Consider the following 23,345-nt stretch of genomic DNA (forward strand, 5'->3'; position numbering starts at 1 on the left):
AAAATTTTTTCTATATCATCATAAGGAAGTACTACTCAATATAAAAAGACTATTTATTGCAGCTATTAGATGGAAGTAGGCTACACCAGAATCAACCACAAGTCACTTTAAGCAGTATAAGAAAATATTATATGACACCTATATATCAATAAAGCGAAACTGGATAACTTGTAAGTCTGATAAATTTGGGGAAAAACTCAGTTATATATTAACAAACATTTATGTTTTGTATATTTGTTTTATATATTAACATAAATAAATAAATAAATATCCATGCATTCTAAGGGGCTATCAATTACATAAACCTACTCCCACTGATTTGATAACAGCTTTTCAGAAAATAAACTATATAAAATTTAAACAATTTCCTTTTTTTTTTTTTTTTTTAATAGAGGCAGGGTCTTGCTATGTTGTCTGGGCTAGTCTAGACCTCCTGGACAGAAGTGATCCTCCTGCCTCAGCCTCCTGAAGTGTTGGGATTATGGGTGTGAGCCACTGCACCCGGCCAGATTTAAACAATTTATTTTTGCTAAATGACAACAGCATACATTTTTCTGTATAATTACATGTCACTCTCATCTTTGAATTACAATCAAAATTTAACTCAAAACCTCTTTTAATATACTTGTAGTCACTTTTGAGGCTTTATGATTGTATCAAAGAGACAACCACACTGCTTTCAGTTCATTCACTTTCGATTATATATCTCAGTCAATACTACTTTAGTTATATATCCAAACAGCAGACCCAAATTAATCTTGAACAAGAAAGAAATTTATTGGCTTTTGTAAGTTAGAAATCTGCAGGTAGGCCAGGTATAGTGGCCCACGCTTATAATCACAGCAATTTGGGAGGCCGAGATGGGATGATCACTTGAGTCCAGGAGTTCAGGACCAGCTGGGCAACATGGCAAAGCCCTGTTTCTACCAAAACAATACAAAAATCGCTTCTGTGTGGTCATGCTGAGCCAGCGCCTGGGCCTGGAACCGGGCCATAGCCCTTCAGTTTCGCCCACCGCTTTCCGACCGTGGACCCCCAGCAAAGTGAATGAGCTTTGGGCCTTTGTGAAAATGCATAAGCAGGATCCAAGCATTCTGCAAACCCAGGAAATGTGCTTCCTGAGGGAGTGGGTGGAGAGCATCGGGGGTAAAATACCACCTGCTACTCAGAAAGCTAAATCCGAAGAAAATACCAAGGAAGAAAAACCTGATAGTAAGAAGGTAGAGGAAGACTTAAAGGCAGACGAACCATCAAGTGAGGAAAGTGATCTAGAAATTGATAATGAAGGTGTGATTGAACCAGACACTGATGCCCCTCAAGAAATGAGAGATGAAATGATGCCCCTCAAGAAATGAGAGATGAAAATGCAGAGGTAACAGAGGAGATGATAAGAAAGGATCAGGCCAATGATAAGAAAGTGGCTGCTATTGAAGCCCTAAATGATGGTGAACTGCCAAAAGCCATCGACTTATTCACAGATGCCATCAAGCTGAATGCTCACTTGGCCATTTTGTATGCCAAGAGGGCCAATGTCTTTATCAAAATACAGAAGCCAAATGCTGCCATCCAAGACTGTGACGAAACCATTGAAATAAATCCTGATTCAGCTCAGCCTTACAAGTGGCGAGGGAAAGCACACAGACTTCTAGGCCACTGGGAGAAAGCAGCCCATGATCTTGCCCTTGCCTGTAAATTGGATTATGGTAAAGATGCGAGTGCAATGCTGAAAGAAGTTCAACCGATGGCACAGAAAACTGCAGGACATTGGAGAAAGTATGAGTGAAAATGTGAAGAGCGAGAGACCAAAGAAAGAAAAGAAAGAGTTAAGAAGTCTCGAGAAGAGCATAAGAGAGCCCCGAGGGAGGAAGAAGCCAGATGACAGTCAGGAGCTCAGTATGGCTCTTTTCCAAGTGGCTTTCCTGAAGGAATGCCTGGTAGTTTTCCCAGAGGAATGCCTGGAGTGGGAAGGGGCATGCCTGGAATGGCTGGAATGCCTGGACTTAATGAAATTCTTAGTGATCCAGAGGTTTTTGCAGCCATGCAGGATCCAGAAGTTATGGTGGCCTTCCAGGATGTAGCTCAGAACCCAGGAAATACGTCAAAATACCACAACAACCCAAAGGTTATGACTATTTTCAGTAAATTGTCAGCCAAATTTGGAGGTCACATGTAATGCCCTTCTGATAAATAAAGACCTTGCTGATGGAAAAGCAACCTAGATCACCTTATGGATGTTGCAGTAATACAAACCAGTGTACCTCTGACCTCCCCATCAAGAGAGCTGGGGTGCTTTGAAGATAATCGCTACCCTTCTCCCCCAAATGCAAATGAAGCTGTTTATAGTGGTTTGCCATTAGGGTATTCATTCAGATAATGTTTTCCTACTAGGAATTACAAACTTTAAACAGTTTTAAAACCTTAAAAATATTTAAAACAAATTTAAAGTGTCTGTTAATTCTTATATTTTTCTTTACTAACCATTTTGGATTTTTTTCCTGTGAATTATTGGGTAGGGAAGATACATATGGAAGATTATTGTTCTAATTTGAGTGAAATAGAAGTTTATTAGTGCGAGGCAAACCTAACTCATTTGAGGTTAAAGTTTGTGTTACATATGTGATTCCTGAAGCATTTTGACTTGTCTTTCTAAATGCTTGATCTTTTTCTTTAAAGATGTATTTCACTAAAACTAACTGGGGCCACCAGTATGTCAGAAGGACCTGGGTGGGGACTGGAAGTACGTGGCAGGGCAGCAGCAATCTTGCTGTGTTTTATATAAAATGCGTGCTTGGGCACGTTGCCCTTAAATCTCACACTGTGGTGAAAGGATGATTTTTTTGTAATGCTGCAGTAGAGTTGGAGTACTTAGTTCTGTTCTTGTCCAGTACATCTAATAAATGTTTCATATTATTTCCACATAGGGGAAATAAAGGAGTACTTTTTTTTCAATATTTGCATGCTTAAAATTCTCTTTCCTAGTCAAAAAAATGCCCAATTCTGTGTCTGCTTTCTGCTTGTTATATTTTTCTCCCTTACTTTTCTTAGGCTAAAGACAGGCTTTTTCCACCAGCAGCATCACTGCTATCATCATTAATAGCCTAATTATGCAAGCATATTTAACGCTGAGTTTAATTTAATATGTAATACATATGGTAATTGTAGGGTAATACCCACAACAACTGTAGTTTCTTACTTGGCCATGAGAATGCTTATTTAAGTGTTAGTCTTCCACTCTGGCAAAATCTTGTCATATCAAAAGACATTGGAAAGAGGGATTCCCTTTGTTGGTCTTCTACTTAGAAAATACCTATTGCAGTTAGAGTTTATCTTGTAGTATTCATCTTTGTATTTTGAAGATAATAAGGTTTGAATTAAATTGATATAAACAGAGGGAAACCAATTTTTTTGACCCAATGTGAATTATAAATGAGATAATCCACAGTTATTCATTGTGGAGTTGTCGAGACTATGAAAGACTCACTGTCTTTGTATTCAGCTCTTCCTTAAATAGTGTAACCATACCCCCACCTCTGCTTGCTTTCTTTCCCTCCCCTCCAATGGTAAAGAAAATGATAAATTTTCTGTTGTGCATTCAATTCTTATTTTAAATAAGACTAAGTATAGGCATTGTGCCTGACATTGCTACGTTTCCATCGGTGTTTCAATTTAAAGTGCTAGTGTTTAAAAATATTTTTCAAGGGATAAGACATACTTTGCTTATTTCAAGAATCAGTAGTAGGAGCAGTGAAGTACATTCTATGGAGTACATTTCTAAGATAGCACATTTCTGAAATCATAAACAAGTTTATTCAGGTTTTAACCCTTTGCTGTACACAAGCAGACAGAAATGCATGTTAGATAAATGAGAAAAAGCTATTATGCTGATGGAGCATGCTTTTTAAATCCTTTAAAAACACTCACCATATAAACTTGCATTTGACAGTATGTGAAGTGGCTCATGCCTGTAATCCCAGCACTTTGAGAGGCCGAGGCAGGCAGATCATGAGGTCCGGAGTTTGAGACCAGCCTGGCCAACATGGTGAAACCCCGTCTCTACTAAAAATACAAAAAATTAGCTGGGCATGGTAGCAGGCACTTGTAATCCCAGCTACTCAGGAGGCTGAGGCAGGAGAATTGCTTCAACCCAGGAGGCGGAGGTTGCAATGAGATGAGATCACACCATTGCACTCCATCCCCAGTGACAGTTCGAGACTCGGCTTCAAAAAAACAGAAAAAAAAACATTTAACTTGTCTGTTCTTTTTGTTAATGTGTGTTCTCCTTTCCCAAAATTGTCAGTGTGTACTTGGCTTAACTCAAGAACAGTTTCTTCTGGATTCCTTATTTGATTTATTTAACATAATTATATTTTAATATAAGTGGGTAAAAGTAAAATTTTTTTTTCTGAAAATGTGTCCTGTGCTTTTAGATTTTTCAATTCCACAATATAAAATATATTTTTAATTTTCAACTCAAAAAACAAAATAAAACAAATATTAGCTGGACATGGTGGTGCACACCTGTAGTCCCAGCTACTTGCTTGAACCCAGGAGGTGGAGGTTGCAGTGAGCCTAGATCGCTCCACTACACTCCAGCCTGGGTGACAGAGCCAGACCATGTCTCAAAAAAAAACCCAAAAACCGAAACACTCTGCAGGTAGTCTTTAGGCACTATTGGTTCATGATCTCAGAAAGCATTCTCGAGGACCTGGTTTCTCTCTGTATGTAGGTATTTTTTCTTCCACACAGTGTCCATTCTCAGCAGGGTGTACCTTGGGGAAACTGCAGCAGCTCCCATCACTCCCCCATCTTTTATTCCAACAGTCATGAGAACTTCTCTCTCACAACACTTACAGAAATCCTCAGCCTGGCTCTTACCTCCCTAATTGGCCCATACATCCTCCCCTGGACTCATCCCTGTGGCGAGTCACATGGGATTAATACTGGGTTACAGAAACCTCATAGCATGGTCAAAGAAAACTTTGTGTGATGATGGAAATGTTCTGTAATCTACTATGTCCCATACAGTTAACAACTAGTCATGTGTGGGTATTGATTACTCAAAATGTGCTAAATGCAACAGATCTAAAGTTTAGACTTTCTTTTAAATATTTTAAATTTAAACTAAATAACCACTGCTGTATTGGACAGCACTAGAGCTGAGAGTGTGGGTCAAACCTACTTGCATTACATGGATTTAGGAGTTGTTTTCCAACAAAAAGCCTTTGGGAGGCAGAGGTCCTATTTTACCAGAACTGGGAAATATAGAGGCCAAGGGGTAAAAAGAACACATGTTCACTATACTATTCTAAAACTTCAACTTTTTATTAACACCTTTTTAATAGTTTAATTTCACATTATATAGCTCACATTATATTACCTACTGTTTTTCTAATGCTTTGGTTTTCCTTAATTAAAATGCATATAGTAGGAACTTTGGACAGACAACTGTTCAGTCCTCAATAAGAATCCATCCTAAGCTACTGTTAGGGATTCACTGCTTTTAACCCAATTCTCTTTTGTGTACACTGTGTTCATCTTTCAGAAGGTATTTTAGAGGTCATATATGGAAACGAGTTTGCATTAAATTTCATGTGGCATTTTTAATACAGATAACTCAATGACAAAGTAGTAATCAGTTTATCGATATTGCTGATGTCAAACAGGTACAGTAACAATTGTACTACAATTTCTCCTTTGACTGAAGTATGCAAACTTTCTCTTTGATGCTGACTTATTCATTGACTCAACCAAGTTTCCAAGACAGACAGGGTTCTTGCCCTCATTGAGCTTCTAATTCTCAGTTTTGTGAAAATATGAGACACCATCCACGTTAGACTTGAAACAAAATAGACCAAATTAATACAGGTTTATTGCAGAAAATTTAGAAATATGAAGACATAATAAGTGAAAAATAAAAACTATCTATAATTCTATCACACAGAAACAACTACCATTAATGTTTTAGTACGTATTTCTTTAAAAAGTATATGTGTATGAGTACTTACATTGATTTGTATAAGGATGAGAACCTACTATAGATAATCCTTTAAAACTTAATTTTTACATAACCACACAGTCTTTAAAAACATCGTGTTTAATGCCTGCATAGTATTCCATTGTGTATACTATATATATATATGTATAGTACAACTCTTAGGTAAAAAGGATATGAACATTTTTTAACATTTTAAAGATTTGGGAAATTACAAGTACCATGTAGGCAAAGATTTTTGTCTGTTTTGTTTACTGCTAAACACCAGTCTATAGGACAATGTCTAACACCTAGAGTATATTCAATAAATATTTGTTCAATTAGCAAGTGAGTAATGGTATATTTTGCATCATAATTCAAATGGCCAAGTATGAGATGACCCATTTCCCTAAATTCTCATTAACTTTGGGATTTATCATTTTTCTTTTCAGTTTTGTAGACAGAAGATGGTATCTTATTATGGCTTTTGTTCTAACTTATTTACTTTTTCCGGAAGTATAAATTGTGTTAAATCATGCTTACTTAGGCAAAAACAAATTCTACAGGGTAAGAAACTTATAGCCTGATTTTGGCTGAATATGTCAAAATCTTAAAATTTTGACTAAGCAAAATTTACTAGGATTATGTGTTTGGGAATCATATTTCAGTCCACTAAGAAATCATATGACTTAGAGACGTCACTAAGCAAACTTTACCTCATTATAACATATTAACATATAAAAAGCCATTAATGTAGGTATTTGTGTTTTCATAAATTACCAAATAGAGAGATTTGATGGCCCTAAATGTAACTCATAGTCTGATACATAAGCACAATCGAAGTTTATTATAAAAACTATAGAGAAAATGCAAAGAAACCAATGTTGGGAGCTCCAATCAACTCTCATGTGGAACTATAACCAGGACCTAGAACAAGAACATTTCATGGGGGCCGTCTGTCTCCTATCGCTGAGCATCTGCTTTTCTTCTCTTGCTCTTGCCCCTACTCAATCTCTCTCTGTCTCTCTCTCTTTTTCTCCTCTCTCTCTGCTGCAGCACCTGGGTCCATGCCCAAACATGGCCCTGCACTGGCTTTAGATCCCTTTCCTATTCAAGCACTTAACTATCTGTGCTCCAGTTCCAAATAAGAGAATTAGATCCATTTCTCTTGGGGAGGTAACCATCCTCCATCTCCAGCCCAATCTGCTCTGACCATGCCCTATTGATATGGGACTAGTCAAAGAAGTAGGGTTAGATCTGATAAACATCCCAAAAGGCATATGTCACAATGTGCCTGCACTTGTTAGATGCTAGGATACAAATATAGCTAGAAAGTGGCTCCTATTATATAATAAGTCATTATTCTAACTTGAGTATACAATTTAAATAATCTTTCAGCCATCATCATTTAAAAATCATTTCTGATAATCAGCAGTTTCTAAAAATCTAGTTTTAATTCTATTGCTAAGCTTTGCAGTATTTACTTTTCAACTTAAGTGTTTTGCCATTTGTCCATGTCAGAGATCTTTGATTCCACAGAAACAATTTTTTAAAGTTTATTTTTTGTTCTACTAAGTATAGGTTCTTATTTCTAGTTATTTTTAACTAAGCTGCTGTATCTTGCAATTTTAGTACTTTCTTGCAGTACTGTTTTTCTCAAAATTACCTGACTTCGCAAAAATTAAATAAATGAACAGAACTACCTCTTGCAATGCCACATTTCAAGCATTTCTGAGATAATCCATTACCAACTGTGCTCTCTACACTAAGCAAAATGATTCATCTAAACTAGTGATTTGATGATGTATGTATTTTTTCCATCTTTTTCATTTTCTTTGCATTTCATAATTTTATATTTTCCCCCCTTCAATTCCGTTGCAATTCAAATCTATTATGGAATGAATTAAATCATTTTCTCATTCTCATTTTGACAATTAATCGTTCCAGTTCTAACTAGGGTTATTTTGAGGAAAAAGAAAATAAATTATATTTAGGTTATACCTATGAACAATCAACTATTTAAATCAAGCCATCTCTATCACTAATATCTATCATTCTGGCCATATACTATGGGTCTTGCAATATATGATACATGGCTAAATTTATGGGATTAGTCATGTTGCAGTTTCATTACTTCTCCTATTCAGATATATCCTCAAATTGTGGCAATATGCATGACATGACAGCCTTCCTTAATGACTGATGGAGATACTTCCATCATGGTTCAGGCCACCGTGATGAACATCAATCACTAAGACAGCCAAAGATGTCAAATCTGCTAAGATGCTCTTTAATCCTATGATTCTAGGAAGTCACAACTGTCAGCACAGATCCAAGCAATTGTCTAGCTCGGTGGTCCCTAACTTCTTCCAGTTAGAAAACCTGTATTATACTGGAAGACACCCTTGAAGAATTCCACATTTTTCAAGCGCATACACAATGGTTAACACCAGGCACATTGTAGAAAATACTGTTTTAGATGTTTTACACATTACCTTGACCTTTTTTCTCTGAGACTTGTTCCCATTCCTATAGAGGTGGCCACTTTGTCCTATATTTGAGATTACAAATCTTTGTAAATAAATTTTAAATTTACTAAGTATAATAACACACTTATTCAAATAAATAAGTGCAAAACATGCTATTTTTTCAGTCAGCAGTGCTTGGTGCACAGCTGGGCACAGTGGCTCATGCCTGTAATCCCAGAACTTTGGTAGGCTGAGGTGGGTGGATCACTTGAGGTCAGGAGTTTGAGAACAGCCTAGCCAACATGGTGAAACCCTGTCTCTACTAAGTTACAAAAATTAGCCAGGTGTGGCAATGCATGCCTGTAATCCCAGCTACTTGGGAGGTGGAGGCATGAGAATTGCTTGAATCTGGGAGGCAGAAGCTGCAGTGAGCTGAGATTGTGCCTCTGCACTCCAGCCTGGGTGACAGAATGAAACTGTGTCTCAAAAAAAAAAAAAAAAAAAAGATAGTCCTTAGTGCTTTAAACAAGTTGAGAACCACTGATCCAGAAAATATACTCATTATAAAATTCACTCTTACCTTAATAATTCAGATAATTGAGGAAGAAGTTTTTTGTTTGATTCTTAACATTATTGATCAACCCGATTATCTACTTTAGCTAATATACACAGACAAAACCTGTAATTTTACAGATGCCATATCTAAGGTATCACAATTACTGTCCCATGATTCAGGTATGGTAAAATTATGAATATATTTCTCTGAGGTGCAGCAAAATAGTTTATTTATTACTTCCTCAACATCTCACTCATAGGTGGTTACATTTTGAAAGATTATTAACCAGGCTGTGTAGGCAAGCACAATAATTTGACGTCAGGAAGCCATCATCTGAGCTAGCCTCCCTCCTGCTAGGGCCCAAGGCTATTATTTACAGAAATGAACCAGTGTATTATGTTTAATACATTCTTAGAATATTTGTGCATATACTAAGTTAGGTTTTCCTGTTTAAGTGTTTCTATGTTACATGAGTTCATTAAAATTTTTTCCCACCTACTTGTTCCCCTTAATTCCATTAAGCTCTTTAAATTCCTACACTGACTTTCTAATCTATCAATTTTGTACTTCTTTCTACCAAATGAGAACTCTCACCTTCTTCAAAATCTTATTCAAAACTTATTTCCTTCAAGAACTTCTCAGAACAAATGCCATGACTTTGCACTTCCTCTAGAGACTCCCTAAGTAAGATTTCAAATGTTCTATCATCTTTTTTTGTTACAGCATATATATCATGCTTATTATATATTCAGTTTGAACTGCTTTATGCTTTGCAATTTTTTTTTTTTTGGTAATTGCAGTTACTTCCGTATTTCACAGATGTGTGTATGTGCTTGCTGCTCTCTGCATCTTCATAATGCTTTGCTTCAGCCTGACATGGCCTGTGTGGTTTTGGTTTTTTTATTTTTTTTTAATTTTGCCATACAGTGTTCAGTACCATTTATCACTATTGACTAAGCAACTAATAAATTTTTACCAAAGAAGAGTGGCAATACACTTTGCAGTTTGTTAATTCATTAATTTACCCATTAAAGATTATTGATTGATCAACTCCTGTGCTCCTGGCACTGTGGTAAGCACTTGAGATACATCAGAAAAAGTGAGACTCAGCCCCTATGGAGTTGATAATCTGTACCAAGGCAATCTGTTCAAGGAACGCTATTCAAACACTGTTCCAATGCTCACGCTATCCACAGAGACTAGACTATCACTAGTCTGTGTCCCCTTTTCTTTTCTCTGTAACCTACTTACTGCTGTTAACACAGTCAAGGGACAGGTAGATTACACTAACTGTGAGAAATCCATGTATTTTCAAAAGGAAGTGAGTAGTGAATCACATATTCATTATCTTGACCTTGGAGCAGGTCAGAGTAGACACAGAAGAAAGGAATGATACCTGCTGCCAACTATTTTTAAGAGTGTACAATGTGAGATCCACCGCTAGTGCACTAGTTGATGTATTGCTGTAAAATCTCTAGGTATTCCAGCTCTAAGAAATACATCAGCTAGATATCTCAACAATAAATATATTTGAAATTATACTTGTCAGAGAAAAGCTTCAGAGAACTACATATGCTTTTTAAGCTCTAGTGTTCTTGCTTTATATCGTGGAGTTTGCCAATATCATTATTAATTGCTATTGTATATTATGTATAATATACATAAGCAATATCATGTTAATTGCTTATGTATATTATTTGAATGCCAACCCAGTCTTACAGAGGTGCTTTTTGTTTGTTTGTTTGTTTTGAGACAGTCTCATTCTGTCACCCGGCTGGAGTACAGTAGCGCGATCTTGGCTCACTGCAATCTTTGCCTCCTTGGTTCAAGCAATTCTCCTGCCTCAACCTCCTGAGGAGCTGGGATTACAGGTGTGTGCTGCCACACACAGCTAATTTTTGTATATTTAGTAGAAACAGGGTTTCACCTTGTTGGCCAGGCTGGTCTTAATCTCTTGACCTTGTGATCTGCCTGCCTCTGCCTCCCAAAGTGCTGGGATTACAGGTGTGAGCCACTGAGAGGGCCAAGGTTCTGTTTTTAATGACAAAGATAATGATTCCTGAAATGGTGATTAAACATACACTATAAGCCTAGCACCTTCATAAAAATCTCAGAGCTCTTTACAAAAGCAATAAAACAACAAACTGAAATAACACCTGTGCAAAACATAAACTAGTTAAAAAAAGGTAACACTTAGGAGTTTAAGGTTTTTTTGAAGCCCATAAATAAAAAGAGGAAAAGTTTCATGCTGATGAAAACTAACTTTTAGAATTTTCCAATGGAGGATGGTAGACTAGGTAACCTAACATTTATCTTCAGATCACAACGGCTATGTTGAAATGGGTGGAATACCATAGATATATCTTAGGACTTTTATTTTATTTTCTTAGGCAGAATTGTTAATGGACCAATTTTTTTTTTTGCATTTAATTTGCAAAATAAAAAAGGTAGACCATAAGAAAACAAACTTATAATAAGAATTTTTATTTTGAAGGCACTTCAAGCACTCTTAATCTAAATTCTCTATACCTTCTATATTTTACAATAACCATAATATTCACTATGATGATCTGAGATACTATAGAATTTCATTGATTAGGCTACTTGACTATATTCACTATAATTCACTTACTTCAGCAAGAAAATCAAACAAAAGTTGGCTACAAAAGGTGATATTGGCTGGTGGCAGTATCTGAGCTTCCTTGACATTGTGAGGTCACTATAACCAAAGGTTCATTACCACATTGTGAGGAGTCAGCTTCAATGTATAAGCTGCTGTCCAGAGAAACCAAGGAAAGCAGACCAATCATTAATTGTATGTGTTGTATTAGTTTGCTAGGGCTACCATAACAAAATTCTAGACTGGGTGGCTTAAGCAACAAAAATCTCTCACAGTTCAGGAGGCTGGAAGTCTGAGATCAAAGTGCTGGGAAGGTTGGTTTCTTCTGAGCCCTTTCTTCTTGGCTTGCAGATGGCTGCCTTTTCATAGTTCTCACATGGTCTTTCCTCTGTGTGCACGTAACTCAGGTGTCTGTGTGTCTGAATTCCTCTGTTTATAAGGGTACCAGTCAGATTGGATTAGGGCCCAAGCTCCCTGCCTCATTTTAACTTAATTACCTCTTTAAAGGCACTGTCTCCAAATACAGTCACATTCTGAGGTACTGGAAGTTAAGGCATCAACATATGAATGTGGAGTGTGGGTCACAATTTAACCCATAACACATGCTGTAGTGAATTGAACAGCATCTTTCTACCCACTGCCAAGAGTTCTGTCCACTAGGAACCTCAGAATGTGACCTTATTTGGAATAAGGGAGCTAAATGATTTGAACACATGATTACAAAGAGGGTAACTACAGACACTAGGGCTGACTTGAAGGTAGAGGGTAGAAGGAGGGGGAGGATCAGGAAAAATAGCAAATAGGTACTAGGCTTAATACCTGGGTGGTGAAATAATCTATATAAAAAACCTCCATGACACAAGCTCACCTGTATAACAAAGTTGCACATGTACACCTGAACTTAAAAGTTTAAAAAAAGTTTTTAAATGAAAGTTTTCATCTTATAATTTAAAAAAAAGAAACAAAAACACATAGGGGAAGGTGATATGAAGATAAAGACAGAGATTGGAGTGATGCATCTACAAGTCAAGGAAAACCAAGGATTGCCAACAGCTATATGAACTAGGAGAGAGGCATGAAACAAATTTTCCATCAATGCCTCCTGAAGAAACAACACTTACAACTTGATTTTGGATTTCTTGCCTCCCATAACTGTGAGAGAATAAATTTCTATTGTTTTAAGCCACCCAGTTTGTAGTCACTTGTTAAAGCAGCCAGGAAACAAATACAGTTATTGGTACTGGAAGATAATAAACACAGCTACAACATACCAATGACTTCCATGCATGAGGCATTATTTTGGTATATATTGCCTCTTAAGTCCTCTAATCAATGAAGAAAAGGCTTAAAGAGGTATAAGTTGGCCAGGCACGATGGCTTATGCCTGTTATCCCAGCACTTTCGGAGGCTGAGGCAGGCAGACCACTTGAGGTCAGGAGTTCAAGAACAGCCTGGCCAACATGGTGAAACCCCATCTTTACTAAAAATACAGAAGTTAGCCCAGCATGCTGGTGGATGCCTGTAATCCCAGCTACTTGTGAGGCTGAAGCAGGAAAATCACTTGAACCCGAGAGGTACAGGTTTCAGTGAGTTGGGATCGTGCCACTGCACTCCAGCCTGGGTGACAGAGTAAGACTCCATCTTAAAAACAAAAACAAACAAACAAAAATGGTGTCAGTAAACTTCTCTGGTAGGCACAAATAATAAATGTCAAGCTAAGGCTCAAACTCTTAACCTCTTATCAGGCTCCCACTAGTAATCTTTGTCATTGTCCGTTCTCACACTGCCCATTCTTACACTGCTATAAAGAACCATCTGAGACTGGGTAATTTATGAAGAAAAGTCGTTTGACTCACAGTTCTGCAGGCTGTACAGGAAGCATGGCTAGGAGGCCTCAGGAAACTTGCAACCATGGCAGAAGGATGAAGGGGAAGCAGGCACATCTTCACATGGTGGTAGGAGAGAGAGAAAGAGAGAGTTAAGGCAGGGGAAGTGCCACACACTTTTAAACAACCAGATCTCTTGAGAACTCACTCACCACAAGAATAGCAAGGAGGAAATCTGCCCCCATGACCCAGTCACCTCCCACCAGGCCCCTCCCCCAACACTGGGGACTACAATTCAACATGAGACTTGGGTGGGGACACAGAGCCAGACCATGTCAGTCATATTCATGGAGCCCAGTCTTCCTAACTTGTAAGTCTGAACCATAAAAGAGGGAATATTCTTATGGCTTAGATTATTTCCATATATTTATATATTTTAAGGTCAGGGTTTATATTTATTTTCCATCACCTCAAGAGCCTACAGCATTGTCTGTATCATCTGAGTGTGCAAATACAAGTTAATTAAATAACCAACAGAATGGTAGCTGTGGAACTTTTGGAGTCATCCTGACAAGTTGAACCTTTCAGGTCTAGTCTTTAAAATTAAAACAATGCATGTCTCTTTTTAATTTATAGTTGCAAAAAAAAAAAGATGACCAAATTCTACAAGACAGCCAAGATACATTTACTCCATAAAATATTTTTTCTGAATTATCCAACTAGCTTTTGATTCTCTGGATATAACAAAAGACTTGTGAACAGGCTGAAACCCAAATTAGAATTCAAAATTTGATACAGTGTAGTAAGACAAACCACAGTGGCCTCAGACCTAAATTTAAATAAATAATGAAGTTATAAAATAAACACACTCTATCTATCCTGCATTGCAGAAAATGTATCAACATTGCCCAGTTATGTCTTCATGGTGCCACGCAATTCGGCAGGATCTGTACTTAGGTCAAGATCGAGTGCTGTGCAAAGTGATAAGCAATACACCAACCAATGTCTCCCTTTCCTGAGGTTCTAATTCTCATGACTGGAAGAAGGACAGATTCTCTGAGAGAGACTTCATCCTTTTATAATGATTTCTAGTGTTATACTGAGCAATGATTGAAGAAGATCTCCAGTCTCAATCTGATTGCTGCTGTGTAGGGACAGCTCAATAACAAGGAAGGTCATTGAAGCAGCAGAGGGAAAAATGAAACGTTTCCACAAATTTCTAGAGGTTGCCCCACCAGTTTAGGAACCTAAAACTAAGACTGGGACATAGTGACAGTCAACACTACTATCATGACTTCACAGTGTTTATTGTTAGGACCTTACAGAAAAAGCAGACAGGCTGGGCACAAAGGGGTTGACATGGCAGTTCAGATGAGGTGAAGAAGAGACCCCTCTACCTGCAGTGGGGTATCCTTTTTTCTGTTACACTTTGGGTAGCTTGGCCTCTCCCCATTCCACACAGTCAGCCAGACTGTGGTGTAATCTTCCTACCCCCGTTTTCCGGCTGCAGTCTGGCATTCTAACACCTGTGTTGTTGACCTCATTTTCTTCATGCTTTCTTGGCCTCACCTCAGCCTCTGAACTCTGTGCTCTTTAGCTGAGGCCCTTGGCCTGGTGTCCTAAGCGATCATTTCTTTGGATTCCACCTTCACAACAATTAACCTGATTATAAGGTTCCAGCCAGCAGGACTGGGGCTACTTCTGTTGTCATTCATCCCACTAGATGTTTCTCTATTCCTGCTACCCCAGGGACCAGTGGCCTAGTACCCTCCTGATAATACTGGGTGCTTTTGCTTTTAGAAGAGCTTCACAAAAAACTTTTGTGCTGGTAACTGTAGGCAAGGCAATCTATTCAGTATGAACCAAACAGCAAAGCAAGCCTGGCAGGCAGAAAACAAAACAAAACAAAACCACGACTTTAGATAACAAGAGTTGAATTAATTAAGTCAGTTATCCTAGGACAACTTTAGTTGCTAAGAATGCAGTCTCTGAAGCCAAATTGCAGGGTTCCACCCCTGGCTCCCTCACTTGCTCTGTGACCTTATAAAAATTTACCTGATTGATGCCTCAGTTTCTTCATCTGTGAAAAGAGAACAGATACATTGGAAAGCTAGAAATGAGATTATACAGGTATGTATCTACAACAGTACCCGCATATGGTAAGTGTTCAATGAATTATTAGTGGTTTGACAGAATCCATCAACCCATTTCCTCCACCTTAGACAAAACACCATCCCCTTACTCTAGAAAATACCCTGGCCTGGAGCAGGGAGGAGGAGCCAAGGTGAGATCTCATTAATTGTTTATGTTAGGACATTATGTAAAGTACTCTTTTTTCTACCCCAGCCTTATCCTATGGTAGGCAAAGAAAACTAGCCTAACCTGGTAACAATGACTTAAATATTAAATAAATAAAGCAGGTAAACTGAGCAAGAGATACCTGCCTCAGCAGAGGCCTTAGGAAAATCAAAGTTAGACTCAGTCTACCCAGCAGGCTAAGCAAATCTCCACAATGCTACAGTGTTTCTAAACAGGGGCATTCTTCGCTTTATTGGTAAGATAACACCCTTTCTTTATCCAGGCTGTTCCAAGCATTAGGGGTGCTTTAGCATGTCTAGGTCCTTCCTACTAAATGCCAATAGCATTCCTCAGTTACTCTGATAATTACCAGATGCCTGACACAACACATACACGCACAAACACATAAATATGCAAATGTACAGACATTTCTGAAGCCTCTTTAGAGAAGTGATACCAACCCAGATTGAGAACCGCCACTGTGGCAATATAATCACTTGGATTGTTCAGGAAATAGGACTTCTGGAAGGAAATTCGTACTATGGTGTCAAAGGAAGATGAGGGTTGGCTAAACTCACTTGTTAGCCCACATCTGGGAAAGTAATATCTACTCTTACAAATTAATACTGAGGTGAAGTCACTTCGAAGAAAAGGTGGTAGCTTGTGCATGCGTTTTTGTTCCAAATTATTTTATAAAATGCTGATTAGTCTGTTTTCATTCCTCAAACAAGGGTTTATCAAATGCCTATTGAGTACATACCACTATAATGTGTGTATCCACTTTAAAAGGTTTATTTGAACCAGGACAGAGCACAGTGAGTTTCTGGCATCCTTGAATATAATTTCTAGTTTATTTAATAGCCATGTTTGAAATGACAACTTAATTTTGAGTTCTAATTGGTGACCATTAACACATATAGCTTAAAACCATTTTTTTGCTTTTTGTTATTTTTGTGAAGCTAAGTTTAACTTGGCAACATTTCTGTGAGAGCTTCAGCGTTTTTTGGCCTGAACAATTGCACTAAATAATCCCAACAAGGTTGAGGCAAGCACGTGGTTATTCAAACACAGAAATAAAATCCAGACATACACAGGGACATGCCTCAAAAGTTTTGAGCTCCCATAGTGCTTACTGTTTGTGCTACATAGACTTGCCACTCAGAGGTCCAGCCAACATTTAGTATATGAAACTTAAAACATTTGAGGGGCTTTCTCCTCTACATTATCTCCACAAATGGGATATCGAGGGCCTTGGCTGCTATGAATGGAAATAGGAAGCCTTTGAGAGAATAAATGCATGCAATATAGCAAAAGAGATGAAAGACTTTCAGACCTCAAAGAAGGTAATAGCGAAGGAGGATCAGAAACTGCAAGTTGAGTGTGGAAAAGCAGAGTGATGGATTATAGAACAGAATGGGGAAAGACATGGTTAAAGAATTCTATTACGATAGGAAGAAAGGAGATTATTTTTTCTCATTGAAAAAAGAAATATTATAAACCAGAGTGTCATGTTTTCAGTATACTGAATGGTCTTATGTCTTTTTTGTGTATTACAGGCCAGAGGCTAATCACAGGTGAAGATGAGACAAGGGAGTTAAAAAAAAAAAAAAAAAAGGACAGGTTATAGAATAAAAGTAAAGAAAACCAGAGTACAATGAAGTTGAAGAGTGAGGCCAAAATAGATATAGGAAATACTTAAAAAAAAAAAAAAAAAAGAAAGACAGAAAGAAAAAGAAAAGAAAAAAGACACGAAACCATGGTAAAGAAAGTATAACAAAAAGAAAAGAATTTTAAAAATAATTTTATGCTTTCCTATGAATTTAGAGTCACCTTACTTTTAGAAAACAAACCTCCTGGGCAGTACATTTTACATTTTAGTGCTAACCACTGAGATGCTAAAACTTAGTTCAGGCAAATCTAGTCTTTGCATTTCAACATTCACATCTTGAGATCAACTTTAACATAGTAATGATCATACTAGAACATCATCATTGGATATATTCAATTAAATTTCATAGAGTATTACCTTTACTTCTTATAAGGCTTGGGATCTCTTGCGCTTAAAATTTAAAGATGCATGTGAATTTTACACAAACCTATCTACTTTTCCTCTAAAAGCTAATACAGTAATAGCCCCTGACAGAATTCCCTTTGGAAGATATATTTTTCTTAGTAAGAGAAATCAACCAAAGACAACTTTTAAATATTTCTAACCAAGAGGAATGCAATATTCAATCAAGTTAATGTTATCAATGTGGTGATTATTTGAATATCTTTGATGTCAGAGTCATGCCTCAGAATTTCAAAATTCACTTGACTTTGAAATCAAAGTATACATGCTTTTTTCCTACTGTAATATAAAATATATATATTAAAATTTTATCAAAAAATTGAACACACAAAAGGAAACTGCAAACTTTGCCAAGGATTTTGATAAAAATTTAATTTGTTTTCAAAGATCTTATTATCTATGAAATATATAAAACATAAGCTAACTGTGAATGTGGTGTATATTTTACTATTTGTATGACAAAAGACTGAAGTTTTCCTGCCCTGGGTTTGCATTAGCATGTGCATTTTTAAAGGCAGTAGTGTGCATTATAATGGGGAAAATATTGGTCCAGGATTTAGAAATCCTGTTTTAGCTTCAATCCTGCCTTTGTCTACTAGCTGTATGATTTGTTTAAATTTTTTCTCCTTTAAACTGGGAATAGTATATTTCCTACCTAGTTGGTTGGGCGTAAAAAGATGTTTTAAACCAAATCTATAAAAACATATGAAGCATAATTTATTTAAATGTAGTTTCCTTAGGAATCATAAACAACTTCAGTTATTAAAGGTTATCTAATACATGACTATATCTCTTTTCTTTATATTGCTAAGCTCTTGTACTGGTCTACCATTAGTGGAAAAACCAGAAAAGGAAAAAGAGAGAAGAAACATTTCAATTTTCAAATGCATCCCTTTACTATCATACTTTAGACAACTCTAGTTAAAGATTTTGGGAGTGATGGCATTGAATTCAACATTTAAAATCAAGCCTCCAAGGGATACAAATAACTTCTTTTGGCATCATGTGAAGAGTTAAGAATGCAAGGAAAGAACTGAAACAAAAACTTATTCCGTAAGTGAACACTCCAGAAAAGAGACATTTTGCCTATTTATTGTTATTATCATTCCAGCCCCTAGCATACTAAGAGATTAGGAAAGTTTAAGACATGAATGAATGCATAACTGAATGAATGTCTCTATATCTGCAAGAAAAAATAATTTCTATTATTTTTATACTTAATTATTAATATTTGCCACAGAGTCAGTCTTACCACAAATTTTTCTGTCTCCAAGTCATTGCTTTTCTCAGAATTTTTAAATTGTGAGTTTTTGCTGTTTTATCACATATAGAATAGTCATCAATTAAATTGTTTAGCAAATTCAGTACTAACACTTATCTCTTCTACTTAATCTAGAAGTGAGATTTGCAGAAGCATCTTAAGGGCAGGAGGGACAGGGCTCAGATAATTTTCTTTAAGGCACTGTTCTTGCAAAAGAGTGATGTAAGAGGTAAGAAAGTTAAGAGACAAAACTGAACAAATGAGTTTAGGGAGAAAGCTAGCCTTTCACAGAGTAAAAGGAAACAGAAAATTTGAAGTACTTTCTTCCAGCCTAATGAAGGGTTTTGAAATTGAGGGTCCTTAGAGGAAACCTGGCATTAGAACAAGTTAAAGAAGTAGAGAATGTAGGGAATGAATGGAGAGGGCTTGTTTGTCTAGAGTTGGTGCCTTAATGGAAAACGGCAGGTCAGCAGCAATGGCTGCAGCTGATAAATTGACATGTATAAGAAAGGGGAATGGGGACAGGAAAGCACAGTGCTAGTGGTAATGACAGGAGGTATTTTGTTATTTTTTATGCGTATTAATCCAAAGAAGTTACTTAAAATTACAGTTCACATTTTTTTTCTCCATTTCTCAGAATTGATTAAAGAGAGGAAGGAGAGGAAAAGGAAAGGGATAATTTATAGGATGTACTTTAGGAACTATTATTAGAAGAATAAAAAAGACGACTACTGGCAAATGTAAGTGCATTAGAAATGAAGTAATTAAAAGGTTCTATAAGAAAATGAGCAAATTAGAGCTAGCGATCGTCTATTAACCTACTGTGACTTAAAACTCACATTTTACTTTTTTCTCCCAGTACAAAGTTCCCCCATTACCGTGTATGATGTTCACATGCAATCTTCAGTTGTTGTAACCACATATATGTGGTGGTAAGTGGATCTTAATTTGTTTTTCTGTGTGTCTCCAGTTCACCAGATTTAATTGTAGGGCACAGTTTCTCTGTGCTTTGAAAAGTACCCAGCACTGCTACCCTGTGTTAGCATTTGATGTCTATTTTTGTAATATAGCAGTTATCAGTTATCATAAGTGATACAGATAAGCAATAAAATGCGCGCCAACATTGAAGGAAAGAAAAGGACAAGGATAGATGTAGCTGGTGATGAAATGTATTTATCGTGGGAAAACTAAGATGGAATATAAATGGTGGGAAGTGGGAAATTAAAGATATACCTAGGAAATAAAGTAGAAGAGTAAGATACTTGCAAGGAATGTGATAAATCAATGTTTTTTTTTTTTTAGACAGAGTTTTGTTCTTGCTGCCCAGGCTGGAGGGCAATGGTGTGATGTCAGTTCACCGCAACCTCTGCCTCCTGGGTTCAAGCAATTCTCTTGCCTCAGCCTCCCAAGTAGCTGGAAAGGCATGTGCCACTATGCCCGGCTAATTCTGTATTTTTAGTAGAGACAGGGTTTCTTCATGTTGGTCAAGCTGGTCTTGAACTCCCGACCTCAGGTGATCCGCCTGCGTCGGCCTCCCAAAGTGCTGAGATTACTGGCATGAGCCAGTGAATCAATTTTTAAGGAAATGAACCTAAATTCCTGATAGATGTTTAGGTATTCTATGAGCAGACACAAACACTTGTGTTTCTAAACCTTAAATTAAGATATGCTCACATTTCATGAGAAATCAATAGCCATGAAAATATTGAGCATGTTTGGCAATATTCTAAATACTACTTACATTATCGTATTTAAAGTACTTGTAAACTGTATGGAGTAAGAACTAATATAATCCTCATTTTATAAATGAAACACCGCTGAATAGAGATATAAAACAACTTGCTCAAAGTCACACAGGTAGTTGAGTGGCAGAAGTCTCAAACACAGCTTGTGTCTGATTTTGAACACAGGTTGGCTCCTCATTCAGGCACTGGTAACCACTATGCCCTCTGTGTCCTGGAGAACTATAAGGATAAAATGTTACTGTTGCAGGTGGAATTTTTCTAAAGAAACTAGCAATAGGATTTAAGTACTTCTTTGGAAGGGCAGCGCATGCTGAGAAGCTAAGAAAGATCTTAGTGTTCTCTGCTCCAGGGTTGAAGATGGTCTCTCCTGGACTTATTGCTATGCACCAAATGCTGCTCAATGTCAGTGTATCAAAGTGCCTCTTATTACAAGGGAGGGGTTGACACACTGGTGAAAATAGAGTGGAAGAGCAAAACAGAACAACTGCATGTCTGTATTTAGGTTCCTCTTTCTTTTGCTGTGTATATTTTCTAAACTGCCTCTAGTTCCAGCTCAATTAAACTCACATGAAATTACATTTGAAGAACATGTTTTGTGTACTAGTTGAGAGATGACAATGTTTCGTTTTGTTAAATATTATTCCCAATAGCCCGTGCAACTCATTTGTTCCAAGCACAGCAGAAAATAATTTGAGAACAAACGAAAGTACTCCAGTGACTCATCATTGAGTACTGAGTTGACAACAGAAAGGCAAGGGATGGGGGATTACAAGTTGCCCTGTCATTTCAGAGGGAATCATCTCAGAAGATGACAAATCTGAGAGCCTTCTGTCTTGATAACTAGTGGCATCCTTCCCTGGTAATCCTTGGCTATTGAACAATAGAAGACCCAATGTGGAGCTAGGAAGAAAAGACTTAATAATAACAAAAATAGTTTAACTTTTATATAGCGCAATGAAATTTACAAAGTGCATCTGCAGATATTATCTCTCTTGATCTCTCTCTCTGAGAAGCACACAGCTGTGCATCCTTGGAAAAGTCATTTATGCTTCCTTGAGCAACAATTTTCTCAACTGTAAGATAGGAAAAACAATTATTCTTCTTAGGCAAGTTACTCAGTTTCCTCAATTGTAAAATGGGAGAAATAGTAGTATTAGGTTGAAACAATTTTGCTGATAGTCTACAGTTTTTTTACCGACAGAAATGGCAATTTCCTATGGTTCAATCTAAAACCTACCCTATAGAGTTATGAGGATTAAATGAATCAATATACAAAAATAGAGCCTAGCTGTTAGTACACTCTCAGTGTTATTCATGTAAATACTATCTCATTTCATGCTCACAATAACACTATGACAGATAATAGGGTTCTACCTTTGAATATAAATTTATGTGAAAAGCATAAATATTATTTATGGATTTATAAGGGGGAAATGTAGCTTTACAACAAATACCCTGCAATATAATGCTTTGTTCTGTGGTTTCTAGGCTGCTCAGTGAATATTTTATTAGCTAGCTTGTAAATTCTTTGGGCTGCTTCTCCCTCCCATCCAAATATGCCATCCAGTGGGTAGTTGACTACTTTTGTAGGTGAGGTCTCTGTAAACACTCTTGTGACTTTGTTTATCTTATAAAATGACTTGAGGCCAAAAGAATGAGTACTGCTAGGCTTGTCAATTCGGAGAGGGGTTTAAAAGCATGTCGGCGCCCGAGCAGAGTACGAGTCTGAGGCGGAGGGAGTCATGGCAGAACAGGCGTTTAGAAAGTTTCTCCCACTCTTTGACTGAGTATTGGCTGAAAGGAGTGCTGCTGAAACTGTAACCAAAGGAGGCATTATGCTTCCAGAAAAATCTCAAGGAAAATTTTTGCAAGCAACAGTAGTCGCTGTTGGATCGGGTTCTAAAGGGAAGGGTGGAGAGATTCAACCAGTTAGCGTGAAAGTTTGAGATAAAGTTCTTCTCCCAGAATATGGAGGCACCAACGTAGTTCTAGATGACAAGGATTATTTCCTATTTAGAGATGGTGACATTCTTGGAAAGTATGTAAACTGAAATAAGTCACTATTGAAATGACATCAACGTGAAGCTGCCCATTCCACTGAAGTTCTGAAATCTTTCATCATGTAATTTCCATATCTCTCTTTTATAATAAACTAATGATAACTGATGACATTTAGTGTCTCCAAAATTGTTTCCTTGTACTGATATAAACATTTCTGAAAATATATAAATGAAAGAAAAAATAAAATAAAAATAAAAGCATGTCAATATGTCAGAAGAAAAAATTTAATGGCTTAAGATACTGCTTGATCAAAAAGTAACTTGTAATGCATGGGGATAAATAAGAGGAATCTTCAGAGATATTTATTTGTATATTCTTATTATTTTGTGGAAAGTTTTTATTTTGATTTTTATCTCTAAAATAATTTGTAAGTTCCTTGTTAGATATTGTGCCTTTGAAAATATGTGTGCATTATATATTAAATTGGTATATATTAAAAGAATAATGTATAAAACTTGAAGGTATAGG

The 23,345-nt window shown here is 36.9% G+C and overlaps 1 protein-coding gene and 1 pseudogene across 16 annotated transcripts in view; both read left to right on the forward strand.

Annotated features, from left to right (window-relative positions):
* The window catches only part of ADGRL2 (adhesion G protein-coupled receptor L2), a 678,543-nt gene that overhangs the window by 409,527 nt on the left and 245,671 nt on the right, over positions 1–23,345 (forward strand). The window lies entirely within an intron of this gene.
* On the forward strand, positions 960–2,173 carry LOC105710158 (hsc70-interacting protein-like; annotated as a pseudogene).

This window comes from Aotus nancymaae, unplaced genomic scaffold (genome assembly GCF_030222135.1).
Source record: "Aotus nancymaae isolate 86718 unplaced genomic scaffold, 86718_ANA_hifiasm-v0.15.2.pri h1tg000007l, whole genome shotgun sequence".
NCBI lineage: Eukaryota > Metazoa > Chordata > Mammalia > Primates > Aotidae > Aotus > Aotus nancymaae.